Source organism: Accipiter gentilis, unplaced genomic scaffold, assembly GCF_929443795.1.
Source record: "Accipiter gentilis unplaced genomic scaffold, bAccGen1.1, whole genome shotgun sequence".
Lineage (NCBI taxonomy): Eukaryota > Metazoa > Chordata > Aves > Accipitriformes > Accipitridae > Astur > Astur gentilis.
Window position 1 is genome coordinate 199,575 of NW_026060855.1, and position 13,935 is coordinate 213,509.

Sequence of the window (13,935 nt, forward strand, 5' to 3'; positions counted from 1 at the left end):
TCTGTTGCATTTGTTTATGGCCCAAGTCTATATAAAACCCAAATCGTGGGCCAAGAGATTGCTATTCTTTGCACTACAGGCAGATACTAAGCTGGATCATTTGTTTAAACCCTGCTTCAGGCTGTGTCGCCAGAAACCGTGTGGTAGAGTGCTGCAGAATTCTGAAAGCTCTTCAGAGTGGATGCATCTGTTTGATGCTCAGCAGCCGTTGGTTCTGCTGGCCTTGAGGTTCAGCACTCTTGGACTTGTTTTGCTTGGCAGATGTACTCTCTTGTAGTAAAGGCATTGTAGTGGTATTTTGCGAGTGAGGACAGACAGACCAGACATCGTTCGTGTCCAGGGAGCCGGGGCGGGAAGGTTGGTGTTCAAGCTTCTCATTCCTGTCAGCGGTGACTCCGCTTGCACCACTAAGTGGTGCTGTGTACATACGCTTTATTAAATCGGGAGCTGCCTGTGCCTGCCTGCTTGTGTAGTTCGGAGTGGTCCTTTTAGAGAAAATGTTCTTTTGGCTGCATTTGTTCTCCTGTGATACAAAAACTTGACAGCTGTTGGGGGCAACTACTACTTTAGGAGAATTTCTATAAAGTAAGAAATTGCTGGTTTTATTTTGTCATGGTGGGCACAAAATTAACTGATTCAAAATCACGTCCACTGCAGCTTATGCTTCCGTAACACACCACTCAACTGATTTCTATGCGTAAGTGTCTTCGGAGAGGAATCACAGGTGCCTGCTGTGACTATAGGGACAAGCAGTATGGGCTCACAGGAACAGAACATGCTTTGCCTTCCCATCACCAGAAGAAAGAGAGAAAGAAAGAAAGAGGTGAAGAAGGGTGCTCAGGAGCAAGAGGCTGCAAGGAAGTTGCTGTACGTGATCCTTTTGCCTTGCTTTATCTGACAGAAAAGCTGCCTTCTGCTAGTTGGGTCTTGGCTTGAAAGACAAGGGGAGAGAGACTCCCGCCCCTCTCCCAGGGAGTGTGCTACTTTTGACTGGCTTGTTCTGACTATGTGATCTGCAATTACAATATTGAGATTGCATGGTGACAGTCTATACCACTGACTCCCTGAGTGGTTTTTCATTTCTGTCCCCGCTTCCTTCTCCAGCTTTTTTCAATATATCAATTTAAAAAAAAAAAAAAAAATTAATAAAAATTTAACCTTACATGAACATCATCTGTTGGCTTTGGCCCCAAACACTTTATTTCCTAGAAATAAGTTGAGTCTCTTCATCAGAATATGTAAAAGATTTCTAGCCACTGTAGTACTATTGTATTGTTTGTTTTTTTAAATAAGATTCTGTCCAGGTTCCAGCATGTGCACTAAATTTCTACTGCAGTAGAAGAGAGTCTTAAGCTGAAGAGAGATTTCATGCTTGGGAGAGAAAAAGGGCAGATCTTGACTCAAAAGTAACTTTTCCAAGGGAAAGGTAAACTCTTTTGTTTCTTTGGGGATTTTTATTCTGATAGCACAAGCATCTTGTTCTCTCAGGATTTTGTAATCTCTGGGAAAAAAACCCTTGGTGTTGTGTCACTTCCTCCTTCCCTGGTTGTGTTTTTTTCACTCCTTTTCAGAGGAAGTGCTAATACTGTTATAATTTAGGAAGACATTTTAACTTTTGACTCGGAGGTCTGCAGACTTCACTGTAAAGACAGTTTCTGTGCATCCAAATGCTGTTAATCCCTTAAAATACGAAATGAAAGATGTGTAACTTGGAGCTGAGACTGAGTCAGAGTATTCCAGATGGGTCTGGTTTACTTTGCATTCAGTGTTCCTGTAGCCTGTTGCTTTGGAAGGTACAGGTAATAAGCTTTTCAATCGAATAAATGAGCGGTAGTGGTTTTTTGTTTTCCTCCCCTAGAAATGTAGTGCTTGATCAGACTGCACTGACCTGTAGAAGTTGTGGGCACTGTGGTGTTCTCCAGAATGCTACTTGGGCTGCCACTACAAGTAGGCCATTTAAAACAATAACCTTAGACTTTAAAAATACATAAAAACTTCATGATGCTTAAAGTATAGAGCAGAGTAGTCATCAGGTTAAAATAACTTCATGCTTATGACATGCACAGTGATGGTTCCTTTCAGGTTTTTTGGTTGTTGGTGGTGGTGGTTGTTTTTTCTTCTTTAAGATGGCACTGGTTGCAGTGATCTTCAGTTTTACGGCACAGCTAACTGTCTTAGTATAGATATGGTTCCTTTCTGCCTACTATTTCCGTTTACTGGCAGACATAGTTAAGATAGCTCTTTGGAGTTGTGGAGTGCGCGTGTGTATATATCTATATGTGTGTGTGTGTGTGTGTGTGAATGTGTATGAAAATAAGAAGACCTAAAGTCCCCTCCCCACATCATTAGCTTTCGCTGCCCTGTATTTCAGTGTTACCAAGATTTTAAAGTGACCCAAGTATTGCTGTTGCAAATGTTTCCATGTTTGTCTAACTATTGTGATGACAGAAAAAAAAAATAAAATCAAAACACTAAATGTTTTATTACTTGCCCTATAACTATATAGGCGTTCCCTGTCTAATATCTATTTCTTTTTTCAGGATTCACTGTATTTATTTTTTTTACCCTATGAAACGGAAAGAGATTTCTGGCTTACTGTTGGCTTTTGATAGACGTTTTATCCTTGGGGAATTGCCCACCAATTACTTCATGGAGTTTGGAATTTAACTGAAGGACATTTTGCATGCCCGTGTTCAAATAGCGATGCTAACAGGCCACCATACGGTTCATGTTGATAGCTTTATGGATACTTAAAGGTAGGCAATAGTCTTATTTTTTAATAATGCTTAACCTTTTTCTCTTTGGCATGAACAAGCAAGTCTGCCTGGTTTTGTAGGACTTGCAGCTTTTCCTTAACATCAGACTTTAAAAAGGGGAGAACCAGTAGTATCAGGTACGCAGTTAGGATGGCGATTTTTAAAATACTAAGCTGCGTAACAGTCTCGGGAAGAACACGTGTGACTGGGCGTGAGAGTCTGCGGTACAGCATTACTAACCTTTGCTAAAAAAAGTTTTGAAGAATGAAGCATTTGCTTTATGAACGGTACTTGAGGACGAATTCTGATGCTGCTGCTAAAGTTTATTGAAAAATAGGCACTGATTTCAGTGGTGATGCAGGTGTGGTTTCTGTTCATGCCTTAAATCTGAAAAGAAGAGAAGAGAAACCTCCATTTGAAGGAGGATTTTGTATGAAGGGTAATCAAACCAGTAACCTGCTTTAAGAACGACTTTAACATATTTGGAGCATCGGTTAAAGGCAAATAAGTAAAGTTTATCATATCCTCCTACATAAGCTGTGACTATTGAATACAGTCGGCAGTCCACCTCAGAACTTGCTGGTGCGCAACTGCAACGTGTTAAGTTGTAAGACTTCACAGCCACGAGCTGATGGGCCACAGTTCTCTCCGAGCATAAAGCGCTGTAAGTTTTAGTTTCTTGCACAGCAGTGACTCTTTTCAACATTAGTAACTATACAACAGGGTAAAAGGCAAATTTAGTGAATAATAATGTGTCATTCTCAGAGTAGCTGTTTGCATTTCACCATGATGCAGATGCTTTTTATAGCAGTTGTGTTGGCACATGTGTTAGAATTCGGTTAATTCTCTCCTGAACTCATTTAAACTTTTGGCTTCAACTGCATCACTGGCAATATGTTTCAGAATAGAATAATTATTTCTTTTAAAAAAAAACGGGGGTGGGGGGGTAAGAAGAAGGGGTGGAGGAAGCGGGGATAAAAAAATCTGTTGTCTGCCAGTGCTGTGGGCTGCTCACTCATTTTTCTGTAGAACTTCTGGGGGTTTTTTGTTGTTGTTGTTGTTGTTCTTCTTCTTCTTCTTCTACCTTAATGCTAGTAGGCATTTCTACCTTTTCTACCTTGTTTTTCTACCTAATGCTAATAGGCATTAGCCTATCCTCTGCACCTTTGGTCATTTCCTGAAGTTTGTCTGTAGCTTCCTACATTAGTAGGTAAATGTATCTATTTTACTTTACAGAGTTTTGATAGTTTTTTAAATTATACAAGAAATTTAAGTCTTGGAACAGATGTCTTTGCTTATTGATTTTTGTGAGTAGCTGCAAAAATCTTATTTATTAGTTGCCCCTTTTAAAATTAAAATAAAAATGAATGCTATGCAAGAAATAGGTTGCAAGTAACTGTTAGGGTCTTACTACTGCTCGCTGTTGAGAGATCGTGGGAAGTGCAGAGAATTTGTGTTAAAAGTTACGGGCATTTTTCAAGATAGTTTTCCAGGTCTGAGGCGTGCTGAAATATCTTTTTCCTATGATAGTGTGTTTAGTTTCGTTGACTTCAGCGGAACACACAGAATACATTGACTTAAACTAGCTGAGAATCTGATGATAAGGTTTTATACTCTACCTAACATAGTGTTGTGATGACCTGTCCCCTGAACTCAAAATTATGTTTGATGATCGTAACAGGAGGCCGGATCTTTGATCTGGAAATTATGCTGATAGCGACATTACAGAATCCAGGCTTGTAACTTCACTGGTTTCTTGCAGCCCCTCAAGTTCATGAAGGACAATAAAGACCCATTCTCTTTTGTTCTTGTGCTATAATCAGTGATGGAAGTATGACATTGTCAGTTGTAAGAAGTGGCTTAACTGCTGTTGGAGTCTGCTTTTATGCCTGGAAAACCTGTTGATTTGCATGGGTTTGCACAGCTTGTGCTAATGATATGGCTGGAATGAGACAGGGTCTTGTGTAGTCTGCAAGGGCTGTATATGGTCCTGGTTTATAGCTGGGTGGGAGGGATTGGTTCAAGTTACTTCTGATTTGCCCTATTTAATATCTTAAATAGGAGTGAACAGGGTGATTGGAACAGTTTCATTTTTACAAGAGGAAATTTATAAATCGGTTTTTATCCTGTGTTAGAATTAAGATATGTATTTACTGGAGACAACGAGTCTAGCCTGAACACTGAAACAGCTCTGTTTTGGGCACACTATTAGAACTTTTTTAAAATTTTCAAATCATAACAGTCTGTCAGTTCATGCTTGTTGAGTCTGAGACATTAAGTGATGCCCTTTGAACAGGGAAACATTGCTAATAATTGATATTTGGTTTGTAGACTATACCTTTTGTATGCTCTAAAGTCACCTGTTGTTTCCCTTTCATTTATAAAAGTTCTGTTCGTCAAACCATATAAGCGCATACCTAAATTCAGTGTTAAACTTCCTGAATTGCTCTAAACTATTGCGTTGCTGTAAACTGTTTTGGCTGATAAACCTAAGCGGTCAGCTTGGTATTCCTCCATGTATATGTGATTAAGATGCAATAGGTCGGAACGAGTTACCAGGCAACTGCATGCTCCAGCTGCATAGGAGGCACAAAGCAGCTGGCCCGTTCCTTGTAATCAGTGGGAAAGTACAGATTCTCCTGTGACCTTGGTCACTTTTGTCTATAACATATTAGATAAGAGTATTTTGATACTCCTCTCGCAGTGGGAGAAACACTGCTTGTGTCTGTGCAGTGTGTGAAAATCACTTTACCAAGATGCTTTTATTTCTAAAACCCTTGGAAAAAAAACTCAAAACGGAGTTTTAAAACTTTTTTAATCCAAGGCAAACGTCAGGATTCTCATTCTTACAAAGTATTTTACAATTGTGTAACCTTGTAGACTGTACGGAGAATGAGGATCTTGCATGTGACATACTCAAAAGTTTCATTTTCGGTGTTCTACACGCTTCTACTGATCGCAGCGCCTTTGTTTCCTAAGGGCACCTGGCAACAGACAATGCGTATGGGTTTCAAGGCCCTGTGGAACAGAGAAGGTAGTTTGCCAGTGTTCTTACTGCTGTTGCAGACATTGTTTCAGTGGATTGAAAGTGGCACGTTCCAAGTACCTTTTCCTACCATTGCTGCGTATATTTTTTTTTTTCAATCCAGAAGAATGTTTCTGTACTTCCCTTCCCTATAGGTGCATGTTGATTTACATTGCATGCTATTGCAGTGTTCTTAGTCTACCAGTTACAGATTACTCCTTTCAGTTCTTGTGCATTTCTCAATGTGTATCTACCTACTAAACTCACATTTCTTCAGACCTGATATGCAACTGCTACGGAAGTCAGCTATTGTGCTAGTTATGGTGTTTACCCCGTCAGTTGTTTTACTGTCTAATAAGTACCTTGATGACAGAGAAGGGGAGTGTCAGAAAATGGACAAGTCAGGCTTTATATTAGAGATGGTTTTCATAAGATTTAAGAGAATGCAGTTTTGGCATAAGGATTTACATACCGCTCCCGGTGTTCTGTTGGGCTGACGGTGTTCTGTTGGGCTGACGTTTTGCAAGAAGCTGAGGTGTTTAACTTTCAAAAGCTGTTTATGTAAATTGGCTTACCTCTGAGTAGTCTCCTTCAGCTGTGTGTGACGAAGAAATAAATGTGCATCTCTAGACATGTGCATATGCAGATAGAATTGTAAGTGCAGAGCTGGGGATGATGCTTGTGTTTGAGGGTAGAAATACGGAGAGGGACAGCAGTGGGGAAAGAAGAACCTTTGAAGATAGTCTAGTGTTGCTCTCATTCTAGAGGTGAATGATCAACTTTCTGTACCATTCTTGACAAACGCTTGCCTAATTTATTCTTAAACATTTCCTGTAATTATTACTACTGTTGCAAAGATTGCCACATACCCTAAGTTTTTCAGGTTGTAATTTAAGCCCCATGATTCCGTGTAACTGTGTGCAGTGGATGCACAGAAAAGTTCTTCCTTATAGCTACCTTTTAGAGTTTAAACATTGTTCTTTCTCTTCAGTATTGCCCTTTCTAGGTTAAGAGGCTGTTTTTCAATTTATGCTTTGAAGTCAGACTCCTGTACATCGTTGAGCACCCTCTTGGACTTACTGTAGACCCTCACCAGTTATACTACACCCTTCTTGAAAAGCAGTACATCATCTGGAGGGTTCAGCAGCTAATCCGTGCAAATGTAGCGCGGCAGAAATAATGCTTGGATGTACTACCTCAAGTGTGATGTGTGAGGAGGATTCACTGGGCCTTTTGATTAGCAAGAAACGGTACATAAGAACTAGGTGACAGAAATAGGACACGCAGCTGGCACACTGGCCTTCAAGCTTACAGTGCAGCTCCGCGGGCCTTGGCTGGCTAAAGAAGAGCATGAGGCACAGGAGAGAACTGCTGCTGGATCTTAGTGAAAGACGGTAAGTCATTTGGAGAGAGGTTTTCAAAGCCAGGAATTCAAGTCGGGTGCCCAATTCCAGAGTGCCTGTGAAATCCCTGTGTACTGCCCTCGCTTGTCTAACTTTGTGTTGTATATTGTCTAGCAGCTTTTCTTTCAAAGATAACAAAGCTACACTTGTGTGATAGGTGATGTAATGATCTCATAATAACAGGCAAAATCCAAGTCACAGAAAATGCCAGCATTTGAAAGAGAGCCGGATAGGAGAGCCTTTTTTGTATGGATCAGTTGTCTTGTTCTGATTTTTTTGTTTTACAGGTAAAATCACAGCTCAGTGTGACATGGAAATAACTGGAAATAGTTTTATTTTTAAATTCGGGGCCTTATTTTCCTTGAAACTGGATTTTCAGATACGGTGCTAGAAGACGTTACAGAATTGTAAATGTTGTTTCTGCCTCCTGTTCCTCTTGAACATTTGGTTTCCTGGGGAAAAATACTGTGTAAGCTCTGTAAGCAAAGAGGTTTTATATTTTTGGAATACTTGCCAGCTGAATGGTTTGTACCTTGGACTTAAACTGTAGAGGAGGATCTGTTCAGGACATCCATGTTATAGAGTAGCTGTTGCATGACTTATACTTGTAATCCGGTTCCTACTTGATAGCCTTAACTTTGCGTGGATTGTGTATTGAACTTTCCAGTAGTTTGTTTGTTTTTACATTTCCTTAAGGTCTAGGCAAAGGCTTAGAGAGTTAGCAGACTTAAGGATAAGCATTTATTACTTTGTCCTGCCACGTTGCTATTTGAAACCTGTTCTGAGTGTTGGTGGTATTCAAGAAATTGCCGAGATTTCGAGGGTGAAATCTGTATCTTTAGGTGTACTGAGCAGAAAAGTACAATGGATCTTTTTAGTTGCCAGATAGCTTGCTTTATCCAGGCGGTCAATTTGTCAAGATCAGGCTGCAGCGTGGCCAATTCATTTCTTAGTTCCAACAACTGCCATCTTAATGTAGAGATTTATTCTGTAATCAGAACTGGAACTGTTGTCCCTGGTTATGTGTGCTTACTTATTTGTTTTTAACGCTGCTTCAGTGAGACTCCGTCTGAGGGCAGAAGAATCACAAAGCTAGACCAGATTTTGCTAAATGGAAATAACATAACACTGGTAAGTCAGCATTGTTAAAATGCTGCATGCATTTATTTTCTGTACCTGTAAATCAATCAGTCACTGAGCTCAGCTACTTTAAGCTGAGCTTTCCAGACAATTCCATTACACAAGGTAATTTCAAGTAGCTTCTGGGGCATATGTGTGTATGAATGATGCTGGAAAAGTGACCTTGCTGTCTTAGTACACGTTACAGTTTAAAAAAAAAAAAAAAAAAAAAAAAAAAAAGAGCATGTCCCTAACTTTATTTGGTGAATGTTTTTCTGGTCTTCAGGTGTGCCAGGGAATCACTGGCTTTGTTAAGCGCTCCGTAAGCTGGTTCATACAGTGGCTTTTAACTCACGAGTGTTTGCCTGCATAAGCGTGTAGGTGGAATGCATCTACGTTTTATCCATTATTGTATGTATAGATGTGTTTGCAGCAGTTTGGATGTTTACAAGCTTGTCAAGTCATTTGGCAGTTATGATTACCATGTGATGCCCAGAGAGCTGTACCTTTACGTGCTCTGAAAAAAATCTGGAGGTCTGTTGGCTTATACCAAATCAGAAGCACTATGATTTTTAGTTTATTATCTGCTGGTGTAGGTAGGTCAGTACTGCAACAGTAATTAAATACTGTGATTATGCATCCCTAAGCTGAATTCTGCGACTTCCTAAATACCACAAGAGCAGACCTAGAATAGTTTGTTGTTTGTCGGCATAGATGGCTACAAAGTCAGGACTTCCTACGTAAAAGCATTCCTAATTTTGTGGGAAGAGGAGAGGATGACCAACTCGAGTCGAAATGAGCTCTGTGTGAATGAGGAACAATCTCCATTTTGCTGTCTTACCCAGCTTGCACCTCCTCACTGTGTGTCTGAGCAAGTGCCATCTTGCCTTAATTTCTAAGCCTCTTTCTGCTTTGGTTATTGTTCTGCCTCCTTAAAGGATAGTGCGTGTTCTGACTTCTTGTGTGGGGTAAAATTACTACCCTCCGGTTAAGCTGGTGGTATACTGCCCTGGAAGCAGAAGCTGGTGATGCTTAGAGTGCAAATTTTCAGCGAGACGTAGATACATTTCTGTATCGGATCTTGCGCCTCTCTTGCGGACACGTCTTCCCACGTCAGGAAGACTATGCTTTAGACTTTTTCTTACTTCGGTCCTGAAAGCAGCAAAGTTCTTCCTCTTTAGAAGTGCTCAGCTAATTATTAAGAACGTATCAGTAAAAGCAATGGTTATCCTCTTCTTTTATCCCTTATTCAGGAAAGGTGCATCACTAATGATGATGCTGGTTTTGTAAGTTGAAACCGTTACTTTCCTGTAAAGACACACTAATTTCTTCTGAATAAAAGCCTTTCTTTTTGTTCTCTTTGTGCTCAGTTACGTAAGTGCACGAGTGAGTGAGTTTTCCAACGGGTTGATGGAGTGGAAAAAGAATAGTTACGTTCCAGTTGCTGTCGGTCTTCAGTTTTTCTACATCTGTTGCATTTGTTTATGGCCCAAGTCTATATAAAACCCAAATCGTGGGCCAAGAGATTGCTATTCTTTGCACTACAGGCAGATACTAAGCTGGATCATTTGTTTAAACCCTGCTTCAGGCTGTGTCGCCAGAAACCGTGTGGTAGAGTGCTGCAGAATTCTGAAAGCTCTTCAGAGTGGATGCATCTGTTTGATGCTCAGCAGCCGTTGGTTCTGCTGGCCTTGAGGTTCAGCACTCTTGGACTTGTTTTGCTTGGCAGATGTACTCTCTTGTAGTAAAGGCATTGTAGTGGTATTTTGCGAGTGAGGACAGACAGACCAGACATCGTTCGTGTCCAGGGAGCCGGGGCGGGAAGGTTGGTGTTCAAGCTTCTCATTCCTGTCAGCGGTGACTCCGCTTGCACCACTAAGTGGTGCTGTGTACATACGCTTTATTAAATCGGGAGCTGCCTGTGCCTGCCTGCTTGTGTAGTTCGGAGTGGTCCTTTTAGAGAAAATGTTCTTTTGGCTGCATTTGTTCTCCTGTGATACAAAAACTTGACAGCTGTTGGGGGCAACTACTACTTTAGGAGAATTTCTATAAAGTAAGAAATTGCTGGTTTTATTTTGTCATGGTGGGCACAAAATTAACTGATTCAAAATCACGTCCACTGCAGCTTATGCTTCCGTAACACACCACTCAACTGATTTCTATGCGTAAGTGTCTTCGGAGAGGAATCACAGGTGCCTGCTGTGACTATAGGGACAAGCAGTATGGGCTCACAGGAACAGAACATGCTTTGCCTTCCCATCACCAGAAGAAAGAGAGAAAGAAAGAAAGAGGTGAAGAAGGGTGCTCAGGAGCAAGAGGCTGCAAGGAAGTTGCTGTACGTGATCCTTTTGCCTTGCTTTATCTGACAGAAAAGCTGCCTTCTGCTAGTTGGGTCTTGGCTTGAAAGACAAGGGGAGAGAGACTCCCGCCCCTCTCCCAGGGAGTGTGCTACTTTTGACTGGCTTGTTCTGACTATGTGATCTGCAATTACAATATTGAGATTGCATGGTGACAGTCTATACCACTGACTCCCTGAGTGGTTTTTCATTTCTGTCCCCGCTTCCTTCTCCAGCTTTTTTCAATATATCAATTTAAAAAAAAAAAAAAAAATTAATAAAAATTTAACCTTACATGAACATCATCTGTTGGCTTTGGCCCCAAACACTTTATTTCCTAGAAATAAGTTGAGTCTCTTCATCTGAATATGTAAAAGATTTCTAGCCACTGTAGTACTATTGTATTGTTTGTTTTTTTAAATAAGATTCTGTCCAGGTTCCAGCATGTGCACTAAATTTCTACTGCAGTAGAAGAGAGTCTTAAGCTGAAGAGAGATTTCATGCTTGGGAGAGAAAAAGGGCAGATCTTGACTCAAAAGTAACTTTTCCAAGGGAAAGGTAAACTCTTTTGTTTCTTTGGGGATTTTTATTCTGATAGCACAAGCATCTTGTTCTCTCAGGATTTTGTAATCTCTGGGAAAAAAACCCTTGGTGTTGTGTCACTTCCTCCTTCCCTGGTTGTGTTTTTTTCACTCCTTTTCAGAGGAAGTGCTAATACTGTTATAATTTAGGAAGACATTTTAACTTTTGACTCGGAGGTCTGCAGACTTCACTGTAAAGACAGTTTCTGTGCATCCAAATGCTGTTAATCCCTTAAAATACGAAATGAAAGATGTGTAACTTGGAGCTGAGACTGAGTCAGAGTATTCCAGATGGGTCTGGTTTACTTTGCATTCAGTGTTCCTGTAGCCTGTTGCTTTGGAAGGTACAGGTAATAAGCTTTTCAATCGAATAAATGAGCGGTAGTGGTTTTTTGTTTTCCTCCCCTAGAAATGTAGTGCTTGATCAGACTGCACTGACCTGTAGAAGTTGTGGGCACTGTGGTGTTCTCCAGAATGCTACTTGGGCTGCCACTACAAGTAGGCCATTTAAAACAATAACCTTAGACTTTAAAAATACATAAAAACTTCATGATGCTTAAAGTATAGAGCAGAGTAGTCATCAGGTTAAAATAACTTCATGCTTATGACATGCACAGTGATGGTTCCTTTCAGGTTTTTTGGTTGTTGGTGGTGGTGGTTGTTTTTTCTTCTTTAAGATGGCACTGGTTGCAGTGATCTTCAGTTTTACGGCACAGCTAACTGTCTTAGTATAGATATGGTTCCTTTCTGCCTACTATTTCCGTTTACTGGCAGACATAGTTAAGATAGCTCTTTGGAGTTGTGGAGTGCGCGTGTGTATATATCTATATGTGTGTGTGTGTGTGTGTGTGAATGTGTATGAAAATAAGAAGACCTAAAGTCCCCTCCCCACATCATTAGCTTTCGCTGCCCTGTATTTCAGTGTTACCAAGATTTTAAAGTGACCCAAGTATTGCTGTTGCAAATGTTTCCATGTTTGTCTAACTATTGTGATGACAGAAAAAAAAAATAAAATCAAAACACTAAATGTTTTATTACTTGCCCTATAACTATATAGGCGTTCCCTGTCTAATATCTATTTCTTTTTTCAGGATTCACTGTATTTATTTTTTTTACCCTATGAAACGGAAAGAGATTTCTGGCTTACTGTTGGCTTTTGATAGACGTTTTATCCTTGGGGAATTGCCCACCAATTACTTCATGGAGTTTGGAATTTAACTGAAGGACATTTTGCATGCCCGTGTTCAAATAGCGATGCTAACAGGCCACCATACGGTTCATGTTGATAGCTTTATGGATACTTAAAGGTAGGCAATAGTCTTATTTTTTAATAATGCTTAACCTTTTTCTCTTTGGCATGAACAAGCAAGTCTGCCTGGTTTTGTAGGACTTGCAGCTTTTCCTTAACATCAGACTTTAAAAAGGGGAGAACCAGTAGTATCAGGTACGCAGTTAGGATGGCGATTTTTAAAATACTAAGCTGCGTAACAGTCTCGGGAAGAACACGTGTGACTGGGCGTGAGAGTCTGCGGTACAGCATTACTAACCTTTGCTAAAAAAAGTTTTGAAGAATGAAGCATTTGCTTTATGAACGGTACTTGAGGACGAATTCTGATGCTGCTGCTAAAGTTTATTGAAAAATAGGCACTGATTTCAGTGGTGATGCAGGTGTGGTTTCTGTTCATGCCTTAAATCTGAAAAGAAGAGAAGAGAAACCTCCATTTGAAGGAGGATTTTGTATGAAGGGTAATCAAACCAGTAACCTGCTTTAAGAACGACTTTAACATATTTGGAGCATCGGTTAAAGGCAAATAAGTAAAGTTTATCATATCCTCCTACATAAGCTGTGACTATTGAATACAGTCGGCAGTCCACCTCAGAACTTGCTGGTGCGCAACTGCAACGTGTTAAGTTGTAAGACTTCACAGCCACGAGCTGATGGGCCACAGTTCTCTCCGAGCATAAAGCGCTGTAAGTTTTAGTTTCTTGCACAGCAGTGACTCTTTTCAACATTAGTAACTATACAACAGGGTAAAAGGCAAATTTAGTGAATAATAATGTGTCATTCTCAGAGTAGCTGTTTGCATTTCACCATGATGCAGATGCTTTTTATAGCAGTTGTGTTGGCACATGTGTTAGAATTCGGTTAATTCTCTCCTGAACTCATTTAAACTTTTGGCTTCAACTGCATCACTGGCAATATGTTTCAGAATAGAATAATTATTTCCTTTAAAAAAAAACGGGGGTGGGGGGGTAAGAAGAAGGGGTGGAGGAAGCGGGGATAAAAAAATCTGTTGTCTGCCAGTGCTGTGGGCTGCTCACTCATTTTTCTGTAGAACTTCTGGGGGTTTTTTGTTGTTGTTGTTGTTGTTGTTGTTGTTGTTCTTCTTCTTCTTCTACCTTAATGCTAGTAGGCATTTCTACCTTTTCTACCTTGTTTTTCTACCTAATGCTAATAGGCATTAGCCTATCCTCTGCACCTTTGGTCATTTCCTGAAGTTTGTCTGTAGTTTCCTACATTAGTAGGTAAATGTATCTATTTTACTTTACAGAGTTTTGATAGTTTTTTAAATTATACAAGAAATTTAAGTCTTGGAACAGATGTCTTTGCTTATTGATTTTTGTGAGTAGCTGCAAAAATCTTATTTATTAGTTGCCCCTTTTAAAATTAAAATAAAAATGAATGCTATGCAAGAAATAGGTTGCAAGTAACTG